Consider the following 22,852-nt stretch of genomic DNA (forward strand, 5'->3'; position numbering starts at 1 on the left):
TTTCATTGTGAGACTGCATTACTTTATTTAGCAGATGTCTATTAGTGTTTGTGCTGTAAAATGTAAAATAAAACTTTTAAATGAAATCCAAGCCATCGTAGAAGTAAAGCAAGTATGCACATTACAGTGTTTATGGTAAATGGGGTGAAATAGCCAAGTAATGGGGCATTGGAATAGCTGCAGGGAGGAGGCCCCATTTGACTATGATTTTGTGAGGGGGGAAGGGCGGAAAACTCAGACAGCCCCAGCTGGACTATACCTCTTAACTAACCAGATTTTTGCAGGAATGAATAGATTTCTTCTTCTTATTTTTGGTTTGTTCATCATAAATTTTGTGGCTTTCTGCCAAATCATTTAGGACTGAAGTCACTAAATAATGACAGACATTGAGCTTCAGACATCATACTCTTCAGAAAAATCATTCTAAAGCAAGACCTGTGGTTCTGTCAACTAAGTTTATACAAGAGTAATTTTTAGTACTGTTTGTATGTTCCCACAATATATTTGGCCTCGTCCAGATTTCCTGCTTTAAGATGAGAGGTACGCCAAATAAATCACTTTATAGAATTAGGTATATCCAAACCTCTCAACTGTTCCGGATTTTGGCTCAAAATGTTGCTCTCCCCCTAATAATCCCTCCGCAAAATGGCAAATTTGGAAGAAAACATGGAGGGTTTACAATTAATAAATAATTGTAATGATCAGAGTTATAGATTACTTTTAATTTCAGAAATGCATGTAGATTCTCTTATTTTGTCAGCTGCTCAAGTTAACAGTACTAATATTAAAAAAGTGTCCATTCTTTGAAAAGGTTCCCAGCTGTATTGTGTGGCTATTTTATATTTTTGCATCACATTTTTGGTCTGTTTTTCATAAAATTGTTGTTTTCTGGCAAATTAGTGGCAAATCATTAAAGATTGAAGTTAGAAAATAATGACAGACATTTGTGTTTCAGATTTCATACCCTTCAGAAAATTAATACTAATGCAAGACCTACTATTCTGTTATCTTACTAAGTTTATAAGTGCAATATTTCATAATTGTCCTTATTTTTGGCCTTTGCCCCACTTCTGTTTATGACTTTGTCCAGATTTCTTGCTCTGAGGCTGAGAGGTATGACAAATGTGTCAGGGACATTACTGCCAGCCAGAGACATTTCAAATTGTGACATACTTGTTGCACCCCACTCCTCCACGTAGTGACTATGGATATCTCCAAGCAAAGCAAGGAGCAGTTATGCAATGTAAGTGTGCCCCCATCCAAGGTAGACACAAGTACTATAGTGGCTTTTCATCTGTCCTTGATTTTGCAGAATGTTCTGGTTTTCTGTCATATTTTTATACTCTTATTCAGAAAATGCATGTTGTTGCAGTGCCTGTTGCTCTGTGTTTAAGTAGCATTGCTTTAATAGCCATCAGGTAAGCTTGTCTGCGACTGTAAGATGTAAGTAAGCTTTAATAAGGATACTGTTAAAGAATTACCAACATTGAAATCCTTTTTGTTGTTGCCATGCAGAGAATATTTACATAACTAGATAGTGTGTAAGCCTCAGGTACTGAAATTCATATGACAGTATTTGTAATAAAGGACAGGATTACAGTATTTTCAGAAGTTCATTACATTTGCTGGAGACTTGCAGTCATCTTTGCAGGCTTTACCTGTAAACTAAACAAAATTCCAGTCTATCATGTGTGGTCCATAACCTGTGCAGTAATCCTTTAAGCAATTTATCTTAAGCTTGTTTCTTGTTTGCTGTTCATTTTTTACTTTGATCATATTTTCCCCATGAAACAAGTAGATAGTTGTTGTCAGGCAGCGGATGTTTTTTGGATAAGAAAAATTTTTACAAGTGGTGGTATCACAGAGATTGTTACTTTCAGCATGTTACTTGGTACTTTTATAAAGCTGAATATAAATTATAATTAGAACTGCAGTGCAAGGAGAAGTGGTTTGAGTTGAGTGCTGCTTGTTTTTTTATAGTTGATTTTTGACTAGCATTCCAGTATTGTATTTAAAAAGTCATTTATTTTTTCATGCCTCACAACCTTTTTGTTTCCATCTAGATATTAAGTAAGCTGTCATGTAGCCAATGCACTGAAATATTTTTTTCTTCTACAATTCATTTTGTCTTGATTGTACTCTCATAATGATGGTTTGGCAGTGGCACCCAGAGCAGCGTATTTAATTAAAGTCCCAGTTTTTGGGGTTTTTTTTGCATAGCTCCACACCTTTATGGTTGGCCACACCCCTTCCCATTGGCCCCACCCATTCAGCTGTCTCCTGCAGCCCCCCTTTGATTTGAAGTCACCAGCCGCCACTGCCACCTACCTTTACCTACCTACTTCTTACATATATGCATACTCACCCTTACCTACCTACTTTTTACATCCACGCACCTCTACCTATTTCTCAGACACACACACCTCTTAAACACTTAAACTCATACACACACACCTACTTCTCACTTGTGCCTTCGTCTGCAGTCCAGACATCTTCTGGAATTCAAATTCCATGCGGGCACAGAAGATGAAGCTGTAAACCATCTATGTGACTGGAAGCAAAGGGCATTCTTAAAGAAGAATGCCCTTAAAAAATTTTTTTTTTGTTTTTGTTTTTTTTTTTGTTTTTTTTTTTTATTTAAAAGAAAATTATTTTCCCGGCCACCCAGTTCCAGGGTGGTGCAAGTGCTCCCCCTTGCACCTGCCTGCAGGCATCCTTGCATGTAGGAAGGCTTAATGCAGTTTGGTTTGGGATGGCTGTTTCCCTCTAGATGCCAGAGAGTATGTGTGGGAAAGTAAGAGATTGAAAGGCTGGCATGCATGGTTGGAAATCAAGCCTCTGATTTGTTTAACAAACCATGGAAATAGGCCATCTGAGCCAGCAGCGTTGTTGATGTTTTTATGTATCTTCAGTAACACATTGATGCATGGAATTGTGGGTTTAGAAACTTCCAAAAAATCATATAGGTCCATGTCAATTTGTCTTTGTAATACCATATCATTTAGGCAGGAATTAATGTTTTTCATGGCTCTAGTTATTACTAAGGATGAAACTTCAATGTATGTTTTAGGGTCTTGTAACATTCTCTTCATCTTGTTAACATACCATAGTGTGTCCATCATCACAATGGCACCTCCTTTGTCAGCTGGCCTCAAGATAATATCATGGTTTTGTTGCAAGTTAGAAATAGCCTTCTTTTCATTAAAAGTGATATTTTTATAATGCTTAACACTAGGGTCCATTCTTAGCTTGGCAACCTCATTAGTGCAAAGTCTAGTAAATAGTTCCACAGCAGGATGGCTAACTGGAACAAAGGTACTAGGCTTCTTTAGTTTATTGCTCTGTTCTTGTTTAGTACCAAATATATTCTTTAATGTTACGTTCCGTCCAAAACATCTTAAATCAATTACAAATTTGTCCAGACCTGACCTAAATGATGGAATAAATGTCAACCCTTTTTGTAATATTGTGTAAATGTAGAAACAGTAACCTGATCTCTACCACGATGCAGTAAAGACACACTTATATGCTCTTGAAAGTCCAAAAGGCAGCTAACAAAAATGAATATAGCACACTTATAATTAAAAGTCCATGAAGCAGTCAAACAGCGTAACAAAATTGTAATAAAAAGCTTCTTTAATCCATAAAATAGTGGGTAACGGTAAGCGCTTTCGCGTGGGTGCAACCACGCTTCCTCAGACAAAGAAAAACCCCACATACACTGTTTAAATAGCATAAGTTAAAATCTAAATCATGTCAATTAAGCTATATCAATTAAATTAAATTAATTGGCAATGAGTGCTTTAAAGGAAAAGCAACCTAACTAACATCTATACAGTAATCTTGTATTATAAATATAAACGAAACACAAAACAAAACTATGCAATATTGCTGACATCCAATTTCAAAACGGTGAACTTTTTGTAATATTGAGAGTTCAGCTGATGTGATAACATGCTTGGAAATGTTTACTACCAATGATCTTTCTCCATGTAAGACTTCTTCCTTTTCCTGTCTTGACTCTGTGACCGATGGCCCCTGAATTGGTTCTGCTTCAAAAAAATCGGTAAGGAAGCATTCAGAGGAAGATGTGTGCCATTCTTCTTGGGTATGGCTCCAGTTGGCATAAGTCCTGCCGTGTTTCCTAGACTGGCATCCTGGATAGTCTCTTGATGATCCTGTATTACTAAGTTGGTGCTTTGATTCTCATTTGAAACTACCAATGGTGTAGAACCTACCCCTGTGTTGGTATTCTTTCTTTTGCTGAATGATAACTGGGGTCATGGTTCCTCTGAGTAGTCTTCTCTAGGCCATTCAAAGATCCTTCCCTGTCTGAAATCCATAACATCCCTGTTCAATTTTTTAATCTTTTGTTCTTTCACTTTGGATTCATATATGTTCAAATTAAATTGCAGTGTTTCCAACTTGTTTTTCTGATGGGTGGTTAAATTCACTTTCTCTAACTCTGTTTCTCTTTAATTACTTGTGCAATCTTCTCCTCTTTTGGTTTGAAATATTCAAGAAGTAATCTAATATAGTGGAAACTGGTCTCTAGATTGATGGCTTGCCAACTCGCCAATAGGCTGGGATGGTGATTGCCATAGCTGGGCATACATTTAACATGCATGCCCCTGGGTATGACCTGGTGGTGTAGGCATGCTTCCAAATGACACCTTTGCCAGGTCAACCTTTTTAACTTAAAGGCTACTGATTCAACATCTTTAAATATGGCATCAAAATTGGCATTATCTAGATCTTCTGGGGTATTACTCTGTGACCCTATCTCATTAACATCAAATTGAAGATTCAGCAACAGGTTCACTGTAGCCTTGACATTGTCCAAGTTAGTTCCACGAATGAATTCCAAGCTAGCATGGTTGCTTTTATTCCTGGTAATGTTATCATTAGCCATGAGCGATGGGAGAACAAAAGTCAAATCCAAAAACAACAAAATGCCCCCAAAGCTGTGGTGAACTGTCTCAAAAATAGGAAAACAAGCAAAAACAAAGACAGTATGTTCACCAAAGATAGTGGCTCCAGATATAACAAATCCACGAGCTGTTAAAATCCAAAATCAAACTTCTTTTAATGAACTGATACCAAAATAAAAACAAGAAACAAAATAAAAAGTCCCTTAAAATCCACACGATAAGCACTTTCGACAAGTGTCTTCCTCAGATCATAATGCAGAAGATGGGACCAGCACTGATCTTTGAAGGCTTTTAATTTTCTGTCCAATCCAAACACAAGTTGAAAAGCTATTAGCCAATCCATGTGGGTATTTCACCTCCTTATTTGCATACAAGAGCACAATCACTTCCGTTTCCCACCTTTTTGAAGACACAGCCTAATATCCAAATTAAGCTGTGTAATCAACCAATCAGATGCATATGCACTAGTGATTGGTGGAAGATCGTACTTTTTGTTTAATCACAACCCTTGTTTAGTAGTTTGCCTTTGCATGATAACCTGATAGTAAGCTAGTGGTAAGGTGGAGCCAAGGAGAAAAAAGTCTTGCTGAACAGAAGACCACAAAAGCTGGTATTACTAGTGAGGTTCGAGTCACACAGAGGACAAACTTAGCACCTCTTTTCTCTATCAGTGTGACACTGTTCAGGAAGAGGAAGGAAATTATGTGAATTTGCAGATGATGCTGTGACTGCAGCTGTTGAATGACAAATGAATTCATGATGGCAGCTTAACAGATAGTTTATTGTACACATGACATAGCTTTTTCTTCATGCACATTCTGCGTCTTACTTGTAACACATGTTCAGTGCAACTGGCTTAATACCACTCCTCAGCTTGGAAATTTCCTTAAACTACAGTGGCTGATAAGGTACAGAAAAGATAGCATAGCACAATGTTCTATATCTTCCCTCTTTACTTTGTGCTCATTGCAAATACATGTACACATTTGCATTGACATTTCTTGAGAAACCTTCAAGAATTGTATAAACAATTCAACACTGGCTGTCTGACTACAAATGCAATTTAGTATACATATCTAGGATTAGGTTTACAGACTCTTCCTGCAATTGTCACATATAAATTTGGAGGATTATTAGAAAGACAATCTGTCTCAAGAGATTTAATTGACAGTAATAGCATTGATATATTAGAATTATATGAACAAGACTGTCCATTTTCTGGAACTTGATCAGTTAGTGATTTAGTCAAGGAACTGGAATCACTAGTATACACAGTCTGTTGTGGCATCTGCTCTGGGACAGGCAAAATATCTCTGCAATTTCTTCTGTAGTCAACACCTTCAGACTGAATTATGTAAGACCTTGGTTCAATTGTCTTTTACAATTCTCATGCAGTTATGATGTTCTGAAGTCTGCATTCAGACAACCTCACCTTGCAATGCTGGTCGAAGAGGTTTACTGGTTTTATTGTAGTATGCCTTTTGCGAATTATGTTTTTTTGATAGTTGAGCTTTAACTACCTCATTGCTCTTTGCAATTAGCACTAATAGCCATTTGTCAATTGGAAGATTTGTTCTTGTTTATCTTGACATCAGTCTTTGAGCAGGTGAACCAAGCATCTGGTCACGAGGAATGTTTCAAAGATTCAGTAAATTAAGAAATACATCAGTTCCTTCCCCTTTTGGACTTTTCCATCAAATTCTTTGCATTATGAACTGCACGTTCAGCTGAGCCATTAGCTTGTAGATATTCTGGACTACTTGTTACATGAATGAAGTTCCAAGATCTAGCAAATTCTGTAAAATGTTGACTAGTAAGTTGTGCACTGCTATCAGATATGACTTTATGTAGACTTCCATGAACTGAGAAATGTCTCTTTAATTTCATAATCACACTGTGATAGGTGATAAGTTAAGTAGTAAGTCAACTTCAAACCAGAGTATGAGTCAACTAGTACCACATACTGTTGACCATTCCATTTAAAAATATCTACAGCAAATGTGGACCATGGTAAATCAGGAATTGGCTAGAACTGAAGAAATTATTTCTGCTGATGCGGTTTACTTCTGTTGCAAACTGAACAGGAAATTGTCTCTCTTCAATATCTTTGGACTTTGAGGGCCAAAGCACAAGAACTCTTGCAGTAATTTTAGTTGATTCAGTGCATGGGTGACCTCTGTGCAGGACTGTTATGTATTCCTTTTGCAATGATGTAGGTGCTTGATATGACATCTGGACAGAAGAAGGACGACAAGGAGACATGGTGGTGGAATGAGGAAGTACCGTAGAGTATACAGAGAAACAGGTTGGCAAAGAAGAAGTGGGATTGTCAGAGAGATGAAGAAAGTAGACAGGAGTATAAGGAGATGAGGTGCATGGCAAAGAGAGAGATGGTGAAGGCTAAGGATAAGGCATATGAAGAGTTGTATGAAAGGTTGGACACTAAGGAGGGAGCAAAGGACCTGTACCGATTGGCTAGACAGAGGGACTGAGCTAGGAAAGATGTGCAGCAGGTAAAGGTGATAAAGGATAATAAGGGAAACATACTTACAAGCGAGGAGAGTGTGTTGAGCAGATGGAAAGAGTACTTTGACGGGTTGATGAATGAAGAGAATGAGAGGGAGAGAAGGTTGGATGATGTGGGGATAGTGAATCATGAAGTGCAATGGATTAGCAAGGAGGAAGTAAGGATAGCTATGAAGAGGATGAAGAATGGAAAGGCTGTTGGTCCAGATGACATACCTGTGGAAGCATGGAGGTGTTTAGGTGAAATGGCAGTGGAGTTTTTAACCAGATTGTTCAATGAAATTTTGGAAAGTGAGAGGATGCTTGAAGAATGGAGAAAAAGTGTTTTGGTACCTATTTTTAAGTTAAAGGGTATTGTGCAGAGCTGTAGTAACTACAGAGTGATTAAATTGATCAGTCACAGCATGAAGTTATGGGAAAGAGTAGTGGAAGCTAGTTTAAGAAGGGACGTGATGATTAGTGATCAGCAGTATGGTTTCATGCCGGGAAAGAGCACTACAGATGTGATGTTTGCTCTGAGAGTGTTGATGGAGAAGTACAGAGAAGGTCAGAAGGAGTTGCATTGTGTTTTTGTAGACTTAGAGAAAGCATATGACAGGGTGCCTAGAGAGGAGTTGTGGTACTGTATGAGGAAGTTGGGAGTGTCAGAGAAGTATGTAAGAGTGGTACAGGATATGTACGAGGGTAGTGTGACAGCGGTGAGGTCTGCGGTGGGAGTGACGGATGCGTTTAATGTGGAGGTGGGATTACATCATGGATCAGCTCTGAGCCCTTTCTTATTTGCAATGGTGATGGACAGGTTGACAGACGGGATCAGACAAGAGTCCCAGTGGACTATGATGTTTGCAAATGACATTGTGATCTGTAGTGAGAGTAGGGAACAGGTGGAGGAAACTCTGGAGGGATAGAGATATGCTCTAGAGAGAAGAGGAATGAAGGTCAGCAGGACTAAGACAGAATATATGTGTGTGAATGAGAGGGAGGATAGACGAATGGTGAGGATGCAAGGAGTAGAGGTGGCGAAGGTGGATGAGTTTAAATACTTGGGATCAATAGTTCAGAGTAATGGTGAGTGTGGAAGAGAGGTGAAGAAGAGAGTACAGGCAGGATGGAGTGGGTGGAGAAGAGTGTCAGGAGTGATTTGTGACAGACGAGTACCAGTAAGAGTGAAAGGGAAGGTCTACAAGAGGGTAGTGAGACCAGCTATGTTATATGGGTTGGAGACAGTGGCACTGGCAAAAAGGCAGGAGTTAGAGGTGGATGTGGCAGAGTTAAAGATGTTAAGATTTGCACTGGGTGTGACAAGGGTGGACAGGATTAGGAATAAGTATATTAGAGGGTCAGCCCAGGTTGGAAGGTTTGGAGACAAAGCCAGAGAGGCAAGATTACATTGGTTTGGACATGTGCTGAGGAGGGATGCTGAGTATATTGGGAAAATGATGCTAAGGATGAAGCTACCAGGTAACAGGAAAAGAGGAAGGCCTAAGATAAGGTTTATGGATGTGGTGAAAGAGGACATGCAGGTGGTTGGTGTGACAGAGCAAGATGCAGAGGGCAGGAAGAAATGGAAACAGATGATTCGCTGTGGTGACCCCTAACAGGAACAGCTGAAAGATGATGATGAATGATTTAGGAACTACCACTTTTACACATTTCATAATGATACTATCTTCTACCATGACTTCATCTCTGTATGGAAAATACTGTTGAATTTCAAGGGGCAAACTTTTCTGATATGTTGGCCATCCCTGAAACATAACATTATTCTACTTTTCCAGAACTGAGGAAGACAACGGTCGAAAGTGCTTATCGGATATCTTCAAGGGACAGTTTTGAGCTTTTTATTTTTCATTTTATTTTCGAGTCGAAGCTTTATTCCTATTGAAGGACTACATTTTAATTGGAACACTTGTGGATTTCGTTGTTTGGTCATCCTTGGGTGGATTTTCTGTCCTTTTTCTGCCAATATTGACTGTTTCTGTGACAGACCACCTTTAGCGTTTGGGAGTTATTTGTTTATTTACTTTTCCAGAATTGGATCACTGGATCTTCAGCAGTGTGGGTTCTTAACTTATCAAGCCATGACGATGAAATGCATTTAACTTCCATAACTTCAAAATCTGCTGTCTCATTTTCATTCTGCTTGGACATCTTTCTGGGTGCTCAAGGCAAAGCATCTGCAGGATACATGTGTTTACCTTTGTTATTAACAATACTGAAATTGTATTTTTGCAATCTTAACATCATACATTGCAACCTTGCTGGAGCAACATGTACTGGCTTGTTCAAAATCATTACCAATAGCTGATGATCTGTTTTGATCTGAATTGGTTTTCTGTAGATATATAGTCATTGAATTTGGAGCATGCAAACACAACTGCAAGAAGTTCTTTTTCTATTTGTGCATAGCGCATTTCTGTTTGAGTCAGAGTATAAGATGCATATGCAACTGGAATTCCTTCCTGAAGACATGCTGTGCCAAGACCGCACTGTGAAGCATCACAATTGGGGTTTATATCAGTTCACCGAAATGGCTGCAGTTCGAACACCATATGTTCGAACTTCTAATCACGAAGTACAAAAACATCGAAGTCTTAGAACAGCGACTTTTTTTTCCCAGGGAACAAAATCACTGTTCCAAGAAACACACACACAACACAAGCACACCAAACAAACAACAATCCACACACAAACACTTAAAATCCTACATCTAACCCTAAACTAAACTTTACATACACTACTATCTATCCACTTACCTTAACCCAAACCCTAACCCTAAGGTCCGTCACTATCACACACTCACCTGACCCGCACCCTAACCTTAACACATCTATCCCGCCCTAACCCTAAAGTCTGTCACTATTGCACACCCACCTCACCCGCGCCCTAACCCTAACTCACCTAACCCATGCCCTAACCCTAACGTCCACACAATCGCACACTTACCTGAACCTGACCCATAATTTCCCACCACAGTCCTGATAATCATGAAGCCACAGAAACGGCCCACCGAATTCTTTCCCTGGGAAAGAATTTGGTGTTCTGCGGCTTTGCGATAATCAGTGTTCGAACTTCACAGTTCAAACATCTGGTGTTCGATCGTCAGCTGTTTTGACGAACTGATATAGATCCTCACAATTGAGTCACTGGTTTATGAACATCATAATATCTCAGTGTCAGCAGACTGATAAGTCTCTGTTTCAAAGTATCAAATGCTTCTTGATGCTGCTGATACCAAGACCATTTTACATCTTTGTATGCTAACTCATGTAATGGTGCTGAAAGCTCACTAAGGTTAGGAATGAACTTTCCCAAATAGCTAATCATACCCAGGAAATGCTGTAAAGATGTCACATTTTCTGGAACTGGCATTTCATTGATTGCCATTACCTTTGATGGATCAGGTTGAAGGCCCGAACTTGTGAACATGTGACCAACACAGGCAACTTCTTTCAATTTGAATTGACATTTCAAAAGATTCAGCTTGAGGTTGACCTCACATGCATGATCTAGAACTTTCTTGAGGTTTCTGTTATGTTCTTTTTCTCCATTGCCTCCGACGATAATGTCATCAACTATAATGGCACAAGGATATCCAGCAAATATTTGTTCCATGGCATGTTGGAATACTTCACTGGCAGAAATGATCCCAAATGGCATCCTCAAAAATCTATATCTCCCAAATGGTGTGCTAAAAGTCATTAATAAAGATGATTTGTGATCCAACAAAATTTGCAAAAAGGAGTTATTAGCATCTAGGACTGAGAAAACAGTGGAATTTGGCTACCTCCTCTACTATGCACATTGAATGATGACAACATTTAAGAGCTTTATTTAAGTCACGAGGATCAATACATATTCGAATATCTTCTGAGCTTTTCTTATGGGCTACTACCATAGACGATATCCATTCAGTAGGTTCCGACACAGGAGTAAGAACACCAGAATTTACCATTCTGTCTAATTCTGCTTTAACTTTACTTTGCTTTGCTACTGGAATCTTACATACTGGTCGAACAAATGGGTTTACCTCATCATTCAGCTTCATGGAATATATAACAGTAAGCTTACCAAGTTTATATGTGAAGAGCTCAGCATACTCTTTGAAAATATCTTGTGAAAAACTATAATTTTCATTTGTATTTAAGTGATGAACTTCTTTACTGAGCAAAATCAAACCCATACGTAGGCTGTCTTCAAGGCCTAGTAATGACTACATCTCTGCAAACTACACAGAACTGCAAATCATAGTTGTTACCTGCAAAATGGCAAGAAAGGACTGCAGTGCCATCCATCTGAATTTCTTCACCACCATAAGCAATTAACTTTGTGCACTTTGTGGAGTCAAAATACTCTCCATCTTTTACTTTTGTATGACCTTTTATTGACATGACACTGCATTTGGATCTGGTATCCACTTTGTGCTCTATTGGTTTCCCGGTAATTTGCATAGTACAAATATTTCACTCTTTGCTGACATGTTTGAATTTACTGTATTAACTGACACACCAACCACAGAAACACCATCAACATAAAAAGACTCATCACTGTCATTTGAGCTTGTCACAGTCTCAGTTTGATTTACTGCTTGCTTTGGATTAATCTTACTATTAGCTAGTGTTGATTTGCAAAACTTTTTTGAAATGATTTCAATTTTTTGCATTTGTGACACTACCAACCATAAGCTAAACACTTTTCTCGTTTGGATTCATGACTGCCCCCACAATTGTGACAATTAACAATAGCAGTTACTGAGGTAAAACTTTTCAGTTTACACTTATGAGTCTTAGTTATCTTAAATTTCTGTTGCACACTATCGACATTTGCAGTGACTGCTACTGCAAGCATATTCATATGTTTTTATGTGAGCTCATGTATTTAGCAAGCTTCAATAGTTTTGCTCAACGTTAATTCACTATCATGCTGCAGAATTTTCCTCACTGCATCATTATTTATACCACACACAAGATGGTCTTTTATTAAATCATCTTGCAAATCCCCAAATTTACATGTTTTTGCTTTATTCCGCAAATCAGTAAGATATGCTTTAATAGTTTCACCATGTTTTTGATTCCTTATGTTAAATTTATGCCTTTCCATCATTATATTTGTCTGAGAGTTACACAGTTCACTGATTTTACATTTTAAACAGTTTGAGTCTTCCTGCATTTCTGCGTGAGTAATAATATGGCATATTTCTCCTTCATCCACATACACAGCAGCTGTATATACAAATGAATGTTTACGCTGAATGGCTTCTGAGCCAGCTAAATTGAGCAGTATGAAAGCTTGAGTGTGTGAATCTTTATCAGAATGTACAGCCACTATGAAACTGTCATATTCTTGTTCTTCTCTGCAACATTGCCATCAAACACCAAAGGTTGGGGTCTGCAAAATCTGTCTGACATGTCGTTAAAGTAAATGCGAACACCTAATACACTTTTTGGTTTACAAAATTAGTTTGATATGCCTTAAAAGTAAATGCGAGTACCTGTAGCACTGTATACATTTGTTGCGCCATGTAGAGGCTTATGTGACATATTGTGTACATTTGTTGCAGTTTGAAGCGATTTTTACAACTTCAGATATTTCATTGCACTTTGAAAGACTAAAACTGCTTCTGACACTTTGTTACTCTTTGCAAGACTAAACAACTTCGAATCTGGTTTCTGACACCATGTTAAATGATGAGTGAAGGCATGATGGCAGTTTAACAGATAGTTTATTGTACACATGATATAGCTGCTTCTGCAAGCACATTCTACATTTTAAAACATGTTCAGTATAACTGGCTTAATACCACCCCCAACCTGGAAAGTTCCTTGAACTACAATAGTTGATAAGGTACAGAAAGCATAACATAGCACACTGTTCTATGGCAATACCAGATATCCAGGTTGTTGTGGACAGAAAAAAAAACTGGACTTGATCATCTAGTGTATGACAGTTTATATTTAATACAGAGAAAGGCTAAGTAATGCACATTGGCAGCAAAGCAGAGAAGGACTATATAATGGCATGAAATAGTTTCTGCAACTAATGTGAAAAATGGCCTTGAAGAGATTACTTTAGATGACGTGTGTGTGAAACCTGCTACAAGAAATGGTTAGAAAAGCTTGGAAATACTGATATGTACATCACCATTAAAAGACAGAGATAGCTATTCCCCCTGCACATATAGTTTGTGAGACCTCACTTTGAGTTTTGTAGCAGTACTGGAGGCCTCATAGCTCCAAGCATTTAAACAGGAAAGGGACAGTTCAAATTTGGCAACCATGATGGTACATGACCTGCTGTATAAGCCTCATGACTATTCATTGACAGAGATTAATGTGTGCATCCCTGAGGCTAAGGCATGAGAAGAGAGAAGAAGAAGAAGAAGAAGAAGAAGATATTGAGTCTTTATTTTACAGTTATCAGTTATGTGGAATGTTTACAATACGTTCAGATACGTTGGTAGGTAGATATGGGCATGTTTATGCTGAAATGCAGACAAGGGTTTAGACATCATAGCTAGAGCATAGTTTAATGACCCCTGGAAGTAAGTTGTTGGTTCCTATTGATACTCTGTGTCCATGCTTATTGAGAGCAAACTTTTCTGCTGAGATTTAAAATAAACTAGGGAACTATCAAACAGTTTGGGGTAAACTCATTCTAACAAGATCAGTTTTGAGGAAGGGTAAGAAATACAGGGAGAAACATTATTTTGAAGATTTCCGCAGTGATTGATTTAGCAGTTGTTACAGAGTTATCAATTTTGAACTTGAGTGCCAAATTAACATTTTCTGTATCTAGTAGTATGATTCTCATGCCTAAAAAACCTTAGCATTAATAAAAAGAAAGAGCTGTTTACCATAAGAGTATGTAATTTTTTCATAGGGTAGGGGTATTACACCTCCTACAAATAATCAGTAGTGAGTAAGTATACTTTTCATACCTATAGGGAATGGCCCTAAAAGATACTGCCCTCATACTTCCATTAGGAACTGCGTGTTTAAGAGTTCTGTGATAATTTCTGGGGATCATACAAATAATGGAGAGTAATATGTTAGACATCATACGAACGTTAGGTATCAAAATAAAGGAAAGAATAGAAGCGCCTTCTCTGACAGTTGGGCAGCATGTGCCAGTGATCTGAGCTGTACCAGCATGACTGTGTTAATACATTTCTAAACACTGTTACATTGGCTTGCCACTAGGAATATTTAGCTGAAATGAAAATTATATAAATAAATAAATAAATAAAAGAGCTTGCAGATTTATGGAGCTGCTGGTGACGCCTCATTTGACAATTGTGTGCACAGTCCATGAATTTGCAGACCATCTCTGATTTTGCTTCATATTTTAACCTGTATCTCATAAAATGCTTGATTTTTCTTACAAACCACCAATGGATTACAATCAGTCATTAATACCAAACCTTAGAGTTTCATATTTTTATTGTTCAAAAATGCATGTTGCTCTACTGAATTTTTAAGTGAATTAGAGTAATATTTAAACATTGTCCCTGATTTGGGGTCTTTGTCCCCCATTATTTCATTAGCTTTGCCCCTTATTACTGAGCAAAGAAGTTAAGAGGTATGGTCACTTGGCTTGTCAACATTTAAGTCCAGAAACAAAAGGTCAGTCATCCCCTGAACAGCGGGAATGTACCTGATAATGATCACATCAAGACCAGTAACTGAGCCCCATTTTACAGATGTTAGGTGTACCTAGTGGCATACGTCTCAACTGTCCAGATTTTCCCCTCATATTTTTGGTATGTTCCTCAAAAAATGTGTGGTTCTCCGGAAAATCGAAGAGAGCTGAAGTCAATAAATAATGATAGACATTTCATTTTCAGATTTAATATCCTCCAGAGAATGAATATCAAAGTGTAACCTATTATTCTAGGAACTTTCTAAGTTTATATGAACAATATTTAAACTCTGTCTCTATTTTTGGACATTTGTGTCCCCATTATTTTTTGCTGTTGTCCATATTTCTTGTGCTAAAAAGTTGAGAGGTGTGCCTAGCAGAACATTATCAAACAGGACTTCTAGTGTGTAGGTCAGCAGAAAGGTCCAAGTATGCCTAAGACAGAAAAAGGGGCTAGTGCACAGAATGGTTTGGACAGTTATCTAGTTTTTAGTTGCAATACTCTACAAGTCTTTTTGTCCACTGTGCTGAGTCAGAAAGCACACCAGATTGAGTTTCCAACCTTTAATTACATAACAGTCAACCAAAGGTGATGCCATAATAATTCATATGCAACATATAAACAATACCATCAAACCATTATCTCAAGCCAGTTGGCACAACCCTTCCTGTTCTGGCTGCCACTTCAGAAAAAGAAGGTGCGTATTCCAAGCTACCTCAGACCTGGTGGCAAACCCATCTGATCTAATTCATATTTACAAGCCACATACTCATGATGTGGCCTCTGGTCATATCTGAGTCCACCTTAAGGAGAACCAAGGCCACTGAACAGGAACAAGGGGGAACACAAGAGGGGTGAAGCCATAAGGCTGCCACCAACCCGCATGCATGTGATATGCTGTTCCCCCTAAATTGCCGGCCTCACAAATAGAATCTGGGCTATGGGAGGAACCAGGTTAAACTTTGAAAAACTTCTGAATAGCAACAACCATATCCAAATTAAACAGATCAAAACCCATGTTATTCAAATGAACATTGTCCATATCATAAAAATGAAATGGCTGTCTCTCTCAATGGCACTGGACCTTCTAGCACCTCTCCAGTAAAGTCTTGGGATGATGACTGACCAAAATAAAACCATATTCAGATACAGCTGCCACAAGTGGTCCATATCAGACCGGATTCTGGCCAATGGTATTTTTTAAGGGGCTTGACCCAGATCATTACTCTGAGGTGAATTATCGCAATACTGGGCAAGGCTTCTTTCATGGTAATATTACACCAGATTTCCCAAAACTGAAACCAGCTAAAACCAGGGAAACCAAAAGAATGAATTGTCCAACAGTTTCCATCAAAGGAACTTGAATGACCACCTGGGTGGGCCAAGGCTCAGAATAAAGCTCTCTCAAAAAAAGAATAGCCCAAGAGCCAAATGATCTCCTTCCCTGCAACAGAAATAAAAAATAATGCCTGAAGTATGACAAAAAGGCATCAGAGACCCACCTTCCCATTCCTTGAATGACCTGCACAGAGTGCCCTTCCATGGCCAAGTCTTGGGCACGACCTAACTGGAAAGAATGCAAGGAGTAATCTTGAGGGTGAATTCCTTTCCCTGCTAAGGCTTGCTTAAGAAATGAGTTAATCTCTGATAGGTTAAAAGGCATGCCAGAGGCCCACATGATAACCAAACCTAACCTTTTCTCTGTGGGAGTAATATTGTATAGCAAACTGACCCAATTCACGAGGCAAATGATTAGCCCACTAGCCTTGTCTAAACACACCTGCTGTCCTTTACCAATTTGATCAGTCTTGGGTTTTTTTAACTAAATCATGACAAACTCACTGTAAATGACATGATCCTCCCAACAAAGATAAAGGAGAAGTTCATTGGCATGTAAAGTACCCACATACAAAGATGTGAACAAAGCCGCTATGGAAACAAACAAAAGAAATTCACCCATGGTCTTATAAAGACCTTGAATAACAAGGGGAAGGAGTTGTCTCCCAACAGGTTTTCTTGCATCCTGGCAAGGTCCCTGAATATTCTTAAGGCCCTTGAGCATCCTCCCTATAACCCAATGTCTTAACACAGCCTGAAGGCTCAAAATCACTCTTACCATCCCAATGCTGCAAGGTATACTCTGAGAGTTTTAGATGAATCCTCCCGGTGGAGCTGGACACTAAAAATTGAACCAACTGTACTCCCCATGTCCTGGAACCAGGGATCACAGATCTGTAGAATGTCTTGAAAATCTGGAGGGATAAAGGATATGCTTTCCTAGTATTGCTGGCCCAACAATTTTCCAAGACTGATAATGCTAGTCTTCTCCAATTAGCCAGACTCCTGCAGGAAGTGGGGTTCCTTTTGGATCTGAATACTTGGCCAAGAGGTGAAACCTGGCAAATTAGAAATGGGAGAGAATGTCACCTATAGGATTAAGATGACCAGGGACATGAACACACAAAAATGACAAATTAATCTGTAGACTCAGCAAAACTAAAAGCCTAATGACTAAGTGGACCCACCTGGACCTGGAAGAAGGTTTTTTGAGAGCATGCACTACTGCAATATTATCTGAGTGAAACATGATCCTCCTGTCATATAACCTATCCTTCCATACTAATACTGCCACCCAAATGGGAAATATTTCTAAAAACGTAATGTCCATCCTCCTTTCCCAGACCAGTTTTCTGGCCACCTTTCAGCAAACCAGCTGCCTAGGAAATAACTCCCATACAAGACCCCCCCCCCCCCGGCCACATCACTGAAAAGATCAAGGTTGGTGGCATTGGTCCAAAGGGACTGCCAAAAAGAAACTCCATTGAACTGGCACAAGAATGTGAATCATAGCTGAAGGTCATCATTGACCCTTCTGGTCAACTGTACCAGGTGGTGCTTGGGCCTGTTGCCTTTCAACAAATCAGATACAGACCATGGGAAATCCCTGCTTGGAGAAACCGCCCTATAGGCAAATTTTAGCAAACCACATAACTGCATGATGTCTCCTACACAAACTTTGCTGGAACCCAAGAATCTCCAAAGTAACTGCCTAACTTGTTGAAGTTTGGGCAGAGGAAGCTTGAAGGAGTTATCAGTGCTATCAACTTCTAAACCCAAGAAAGTCAAGATTCGACTTGGTCCTGACTCATTGTTAGCCAAGGATACCCCCAACATGGAGAAAAGCCACTTGAAAATGGACATGCCTTCCAAAGCACCATCAAGACCCTCCCCCACTATCAAAAAATCATCTAGATAGTGTACTGCAGACTGGCAGGGGCATGTATTTGCCAGGACTAATGTAAAGAGTGCTAAATACTTAGAATGTCACACAAGCTACAGCACATCCCATTGGCCTTGCAGTGTCAAAAAAATATTTTGCCATTGAACTGAAAACCTAAATAAGGCCAGTCTTCTTGTCTCACTGGAAGAAGAAGGAAAGCAAATTGGATATCCATCTTACAAAGCCAGGGGTCAGTATAGCCCATGATAACCTCCACCATGTGGTCCAAAGAAGAGTAGTCCACTTTGGTCAGCTTGGTGTCAATAAAATCATTGGCTGAATGCCCCACTGGGTGGGACAAATAATGAATCAGCCCAAAGGCTGATAGGGGAAATTTTAAGCAAAAAACAAGGATGAAAGTAAAGGGGGCCAATTATCCTGCCATTTGTCGCTCTTTCTCTATCAACCTAGCAGCAATGTGTTCATGTCCTTTGATGGTCCACAAATTGTTTACTAACTTAGAATCTAACGGGGCTGTGAAATGGATAGGAAAACCTTTGGAGAATTTATTAAGAAAACTGGCTGCTGCCCAATTATCTGGGTAATTTGACATTAGGCAAGATAATGTATCCAGACAAATGAGGGAATAAGCCCACTGTGGTACATTCGGGTTCCCTACCAAGGCCCCCCCAGAGTCCATGAAAAAGTGGCTTGGCTCAAAGGGAGGTGATGTGCCCCGTATCAATCTCTCTGTCTGAAAAGTAGAAAAGGCCAACAAGCCCCAACACCTGGAAGAAGGATGACCTTTCCCACATCCTGAACACAAGTGGCTGTATTTACAAGTGGGCCAGACATATTTGCCATTACTGAATGCCCAGCAAAACCTTGTATCCTTTGGATTAATAGCCTCTCCACCATTGCCTGTAGCCACTCCCTTGCCCATCATGGCACTGAGCCATATGTCAGAATGTCTTGACTCCTACCTGAGGGAACTATTGAGAGCTTTCAGCTTCCTGAAGCACTGATCAAAATTCACCCAACCAAAATCCCCTTTCACATGGTGGGCTTCCCTTATGACTGCAAAATAATCTAATAAAGGCAATGCCTGGGTAGGGTCCTTCTTGATGATCATGCCCATAAATACACCAAAACCCAGAGACCAATTATCCTAGTTCCCAACCAATGTCCTGGCTGACACCTTATTCCCGATGGCAGCTAAGGCTGACATCAAGTCCTTGTTAGACATGTTGTCAGCATCCAGTATGCATTTAATTCCCTCATTGTCCACTAGATCAAAGATATCTAGAAACTTCACTTTTATAATCTTGTCTTTGACCTTAGTGGGAACATGTACCGTGATGTGAAAGCCAGGTGAACTGGAACTTGTAAAACTGAGGAATGCCACAGGGGACAAGAACTGGGAGAGACCCCTGATCTCCTTGGACCCATATGCAAGTTAGGTAAAGATGATTGCATGACCTGGACAACATCAGTAGCTACTCGCTCTCCAGAATTCAAAGCTGTAGAGGCAGCAAAGTTTCTTTCTAAGACAAAGTAAAACAGCCTAACCCTCCTTTCTTCTGGCAAAGAATTTATAAACTCATCTAAACAATTTTCAGTAGATTGACCCCTACCAATAATATTAAGCCCTGCAAACCCAAAAGAGATGTTACCTTGTGCTTCTGTTGATATTTTGGATGAGCAGGAAAAGGTGACCCTTTGTCTGGAGGAATCTCTCATGGTCTTCTTCCAAGCCTTCTTAGCCAGGGCTGGTTCTTCAGTTGCACCCTCCTCCAAATTCAATGAAGGTCTCCTCTTGGAATTCAGGCTCTGCTCATCCACTCCCACCATTTCTAAACTAATTAGCAAGCCTTGCATTTCTTGCAGCAAATTCAGCAGTCATCTCTCTTTAATGGACTGCACCATAGCTGAACCTGAAAAATAGAAAGGATTAGCATAGAGAACAATAACAGAAAAAAATATGACAAACTAAAACCACACAGAGTTCCAGTTGGCATTGAAAAATAATGGATGCTGAGATGCTGTGCTGCTGTGAGGCTCTAGAAGGTATAGCCCTCAGGATGTTTTCCTGCAAATCCCTGCCTTGAAAAATGCCACTGTGACTAAACCCAGCTAAGCTGCTGTGGAGGTTCCGGAATGTCATGTCATATCCTACACAAACCACTGTGCCAAAACGAAAGATGTGTACAATCTAACAATCAATTGCTGAGGTAATCATTATTTACTACAGGTTATGTGAAATTCCATGCCCCAAAACATAAGAAAATGACACTAGCATTACAACTTCATCATAAAATCATTGTGCCCAAGATACCATCATATGCATATTTATATAATCCCATTTAACTTACACACAACCCCCCAGCTAGAACATATTAACAAAATATGACTGAATTCCCTATAGTCAGACTCCAAACTTTGCTCCCATAATAACTCAACATTTCCACAAAAGCAAGATGCAGCTACTGATCCAGAAAAGCACGCATCTACAACTGGTACTTTAATCCAAAATGTGAAAGCAAACATCATAGGATATATGTCCCCCAATACTCAGGCTCCCACACCCAATGTGCCCTAGTTAATGAAAGTATGTTTAAAACTGCGTAAGATACTGCACTAAAAAACACTGAAATAAAGGAGCAAACCATATGCAGCAAAATCATACAGATTTCAGCAATCATAAAGTATGCCCTAACAAAATGTTTTAACTGTGCCATCTTTGTACAACAAGTAACCATCATTCAAGAGAAACTAAATTTCCCTCATCCGGCCAAAAGGTAGAACTCCTGACAGTGCTCAACTTGGAGCCCATTGCCTAAAAATTCCCGTTTTATTAATTCAACATGCTGTTACCAGGGTATTTATTTATGTAAGTAAAAAAATTCTTTATACGAGCAGTTGGCAAGAGTTTGCCCCACAGCACCCTTAGAATGATTATTAATCTGTGCCCATATAATAAAAAGTTACTCCTATAGCTGATATTATTTATTTGTTTATTTAATTGTATGTATGTATATATATATATATATATATATATATATATATATATATATATATATGGGTCTACTTCATTTCACCTAACTTCCAATTCACTGACTCCCATTTGACTGAGACCAAATGACTGAAATTTCATTTCACTGACACTTCATTTCACTGACAGTTCATTTGACTGACAAGTAATATTAGCAAGAAAATGGAATATGCCCCCTTCCCCACTGTAGTGCGACCCTGGAGTTAGAATATATAGTTGGGGGTATGGGGACAGCCCCACAATGGGGGTGGGGCGAAGCCCCCACTTACTTTTTACTAAGCAATATTATATCAAAACTTAACAATATCATATGAAATGAAGTGGGGGGCTGCACCCCCCACACCCCCCAATGTGGGGGGCTGTGCCCCCCACACCCCCCAAACTATATATTCTAACTCCAGGGTCGCACTACAGTGAGGAAGGGGGCATATTCCATTTTCTTGCTAATAATACTTGTCAGTCAAATGAACTGTCAGTGAAATGAAGTGTCAGTCAAATGAAATTTCAGTGAAATGGGGTCAGTGAAATGAAAGAAAGTGAATTGGAAGTTAGGTGAAATGAAGTAGACCTATATATATATATATATATATATATATATATATATATATATATATGCATGTATATATTTATATATAGGTATATAGACATATATTTTTTCATTTGTTTAAAATGAGCACACTCACCCTTCAAATGTATAATGTAACAGCTTAACTGGAGAAAATGCACCCATGCCCTATAGTTGCTAGTATGCAAGTACTGTATGTGTGCTTTACCTTTGTTTTTATATATATAAAACAACTGCTGTCAGAACAATGGCCTTAAGCTCAATGCCAAAAAATGTGTCATCATCCCCTTTGGGAAAAACCAGGTTCCTATGAAGTACCACATCGATAGTAGTCCACTGAACACAGAAGGCATTATAAGAGATCTGGGAACACAGGTTGACAGCAACCTCTCTTTTGACCACCATATTGCCACTGTGGTCAGAAAGTCTTTCAATGTGGCACATCTCATTGCTAAGGGTTTTGCATCCAGGAATAAAGAGGTCATTGTCTCCCTTTATTCTTCCCTCATTAGGCCAATCATTGAGTACAGTGCCCCATTTGGCATGTACCTCACTAAACACCTGCAACAACTGGAGAGGTCACAAAAGTACCTCACAAAGAGGATCCTATATGGACAGACTAAAAAAACTCCAACTGATCTCTATCTCATATTGCCTACTTAGAGGCGATCTCTGCTTGACTTACAAAGTCATGTCTGACCTAGCTCTGTTAGAAATGCTACATCTGAAGAAATCGCAATCCCTCCGCACCACACACTCCAGAGACCTCAACCTCATTACAACAATCAACAGAACATGCTGGAGGGACAGGTTCATAACCCAGAGACTGCTCATGCTATGGAACAGACTTCCCATACATGTCAAGCAGTGCACCTCACTGGCCTTCTTCAAGATTAATTTTTTTTTTTTTTACTCAAAT

Source organism: Protopterus annectens, chromosome 1.part1 (genome assembly GCF_019279795.1).
Source record: "Protopterus annectens isolate FY-2018-M chromosome 1.part1, PAN1.0, whole genome shotgun sequence".
Taxonomy (NCBI): Eukaryota; Metazoa; Chordata; order Ceratodontiformes; family Protopteridae; genus Protopterus; species Protopterus annectens.